This window comes from Hippocampus zosterae, chromosome 5, assembly GCF_025434085.1.
Source record: "Hippocampus zosterae strain Florida chromosome 5, ASM2543408v3, whole genome shotgun sequence".
Taxonomy (NCBI): Eukaryota; Metazoa; Chordata; class Actinopteri; order Syngnathiformes; family Syngnathidae; genus Hippocampus; species Hippocampus zosterae.
In genome coordinates, this window is record NC_067455.1 from 24,601,233 (window position 1) to 24,605,242 (window position 4,010).

At 41.6% G+C, this 4,010-nt stretch overlaps 1 long non-coding RNA gene across 1 annotated transcript; it reads left to right on the top strand.

Moving 5' to 3' along the window:
• Nucleotides 1-977: 977 nt before the first annotated feature.
• Nucleotides 978-1,874, top strand: LOC127600401 (uncharacterized). Its single transcript, XR_007962346.1, has 3 exons — nucleotides 978-1,158; nucleotides 1,245-1,528; nucleotides 1,729-1,874. It is a non-coding gene; the product is annotated as an uncharacterized LOC127600401 (long non-coding RNA).
• Nucleotides 1,875-4,010: the final 2,136 nt, after the last annotated feature.

Below are 4,010 nucleotides of genomic sequence, written 5' to 3' on the forward strand. Positions count from 1 at the left end.
ACAGTCGAAAATGCTTAACGTACCAGCAAGTTAAAAAAAAAACATGTAATGCTGCTTAAAGACCAAGTGTGAAGGAAAATTGGCCAACCATGTTTTTGAGTAATATCAATGGCTGAACATTTATAAACATATTTCCGTTGTTATTTTTTTAACACAACCCTTCCAGATTCTTTGTTTAACCCTTAGCAACGCCCTTGACAACGAAAATGCTTTTCTTCGGAAATCACGTCACATGGAGAGATGCCAGGAAAGTCCTTCCATTGAACAGCATTGTTGCATTGCTTGTTGGTAAGATGCCACGGTGGTGTGTGGCGATGTGTTGTTCGCAATCGACAGAAAATTTGTGCCAGTGGCCGAAAGATAGCAGGACACTTAAATGGACATCTTTTATTCGCAAATGAATTTTACGCCATCATTGACGAGTGTTCTCTGACATCTCCACTTCAAAGATGACTGCTTTCTCAACCGGTCTGGTTATGATCAAGGATTTGCAAAAAAGTAAGTGTGATTTGTCATGATGATTTTGTCAAAGCATAGCTGCCTACTCTTGTGGAATGAACAGAAGAAGGTAGCGACGTTAGGCGAAAGCTAACTCGAAAAGCTAGCAACGTTGAACAGGAGAAGCTAGCGATAACGACGTTAGTTTTCGGCTCGAGGCAAACCCCGGTCTATGTTATTCATATCAGCGATGAGTCAGCGATGAGTAATTTGTCTGGCAGTCAGACAAATTGTTCTTGAAGTACATTTCAATAGGTTGGCAGCGCTGCTTTGTTGATGAATGAACATTGAATTGAATTGAATACAGCTTTATTGTATTCATGACACATCCTCTTGGAAAACTGCCCATTATTTGTCACGCCTAATGCATTTTATGATTTATTTCATAATTTAAATATTTCATAATTAAATATTTGATATTCTGCAGGTTATTACTCAATGCAACTGCTGTCCCAACAAATCACCTGCCTCCACCAGACCACCAAGTTCAATATCCACCTGTCCAGCGTGCAGCAGCAGCTAAGCGAGACAGGAAGTGGATCGTAGTTGAGGCTATCAGCTCTGAGACGGCTGAGTGTGGGGGGCAGTTATTGCTGGAAGAATCCAGTTCAAACAGCCATCAAGATGATGAAGTTATACCACCACTTAGTGTGGATAAAAGTAGGTGATGATGATGAGGATGGCCATTAGTGATATATATATTTACAATCAATGTATGTATATGTTTATCTTTTCAATTTGTTCAGTGGTGCAGACATTGAAGTATTGTCCTCCAATGCGAGAAATGTAAGAAGAGGGCAAATTACCGGTCCATTGGTTTGCAATGCAACTTGGGCCAACCAGAACCCAAAAGGAAAAAGGTCTGTATGCTACTGTTTGACGCAGACAGTGAAGAGGAGAGTGACGTGGAAAAGGATAGTCGACACGTCCCGGACCAAGATGTGGAGTATATTGCAGGGGAAGACATCGATGAAGATGAACCAAGTTCATCAGATGATGAAGTGACACATGTCAGCTTCGAAGAAATCCAGTAAGATTATCATAATTATTATCATTGTAAATGCAATTAACACAAATGAACATTTACAACCACAAAACTGAAATTGGCCAAATTGACAAGAGTATATGCCATTTTAATTGCATTTTCAAGCTCTAATTACTCACATTTGTCTCATTGGTAATTGTGCAGTATTGTATTGTATGTATTGTATTATTAAAATATATTTGCAGGACCAATGAAAGTGAAGACCTTCACAAGCAGCGGAAGCACTTAGTATTCGAGTCCTCCCTGATCGCCCTCTTGGTCGTTTGTCTCCTTTGCAAAGGCAGAAACGCCTGCTTCCGCTATGTTAAAGGGACACTGGTGAAGATCCAGGCCGTTTGCACTGTTTGTGGAAACAAGCATCAGTGGTAAAAAAAACTGATACGCATGAAATGTAGATTATAGTGAAATGTAGAACTTTAAGATATAAAGTTATTTCAACACAATTTGCCTTTTTTTAAAAATAAGATACAGCATTTTTTGATCTATTCCAGAATAATTCTTGCTGCTATGCATTATAATGAAAATGCTGGCAGACCACAAAAAGTGATAAAGGAAGGAATACACTCCTACTGTATTGTTTATCCCAAATATAAAGTGTGGTGGGTATTCTCTGCGAAAGATACTGGTGGATGCAACTTATGGTAAGTTATGAAATAAAAAGCAATTCCAGGCAAATGCATGACATACTGAGTATAACCCATATGTTGTCAAAGTATTTATCATCCCAATGTTTGTTTGTTTGTTTTTAGACTATGAGAATGACTGCCTGTCAGAGGTCATGAAACTGACTGCCATTCAAAATAAGTTCAGAACTGGTGATGTGTGTGTCGACCTGCAATTCCTGACAGCAGCAGTGAACAGGCCGGACAAGTCAACTGTTATTGCAGAGCACCAGACTACATTCCTCAGGAAATGAAAAAAACATTCCCTGTATTCAGTTGTCCTCATTTGTTTATTTTTATTACATCTGCAGTTATGCCCTCTCCAACCTCTCAAATTATTGGAACAATTGCCTCAATAGTTGGGATTTTATGGGCGTAAAGCATTTTCCTCCGTAAGTGACATAAAGCTGTACGAAGTACCTTTTAAGAGGAAGTTGTGAATGTCCCTAAAATCAAAAACGCTGGGGCAGGAACACGTCACATATGTACACCGTTTGCAGCAGTAATATTTAGTGAATATTTTCTCTGTATTGCATTTGATGACATCGTTACTTTTCATGTAAATTGAATAAGTTCCAAAAAGATTTTACTTTCGTCACTACATAACGGTCACGGGCATAAACATTGGACGTGACTGTATGATGATACATACACACACACACGCACGCACGCACACGCGCGCGCGCACAGATATGCCAAATAGAATGCATCGACAGCATTCATCGTAAAAGAATACTATATCCAGCAAATGTGATCAAATAAGTCTACTGAATGAGATTCTTGGTGGCCCGGTGTCCCAGTGGTTAGCGCGTCGACCTCACAGTGCAGAGGTTCGTATCTGTGTGTCCTGCGATTGGCTGGCAACTGGTTCAGGGTGTCCCCCGCCTACTGCCCGAAGACAGCTGGGATAGGCTCCAGCACCCTTGTGAGGATAAAGCGGATCGGAAAATGAATGAATGAGATTCCACTTTTGATGTGAAAGAAGCAGCACCAGATGGACTTTTGATCGCACGAAATACACTTTGGAGAACAAATGTATCAGGAAGTGCACACATGGTGCTCTTTCATGAGCTGCATACACATGGACATTGGTGGAAATACCCTCTTCCCATGACGAACAAGAGTGCTCCATTTGTCCGGTTTCTCAGCAGCTTAATTTAAGAGGACTGACTCTGATCGCATTATGGACATTCGACCCAGAAGCCGCCAGTTGTGCCAGGGAGAGCAAAGGTTTGAGAGACAGCACACACTCTCTGGGTCGTTAAAAATACCCATCACTGAATTGGTTTTAATGTCACCTTCATTCACGTGTCCTCTCTTAAACTCAAATCACTCATTGTCCCAGAAATGCTCACTGCAGACGTGTGCGTCAGTGATCATTTTACAGTTTACCACCTCGCTGATCAGAAAAGTACGAGTCCCATTATGCATTTCGAGATTCCCAAATTTCGAATTCTGAAATGGTCTACTTCTACTACTACTTTCTGCATGGCTCTCGACGAAGGTGGATGCTTTTTTTGCCCTGCTCCTGCTCCCCCCCACCCTTGCTCGCCACTCAGTCTTGTGCTGTCTTCTCCTAACCTCCGCCGTATTTTTCACCCTAAAAGACAAACCATGGAATTGGTTGGCTGGTCTCTTGATGCCATCGACAAGATTTTCTCGACGAGAAGAGCAGGCAGTGGGGAGCCTGCTTGCCTACTCGGGACATTTGCTTCTGGCCACACCCTAGATCCATGGACGAAACGGAGAATGGTGTGCCTGTCAATACTGTCCGATGAGGAGGAGGAAGATATCTACATTATCGG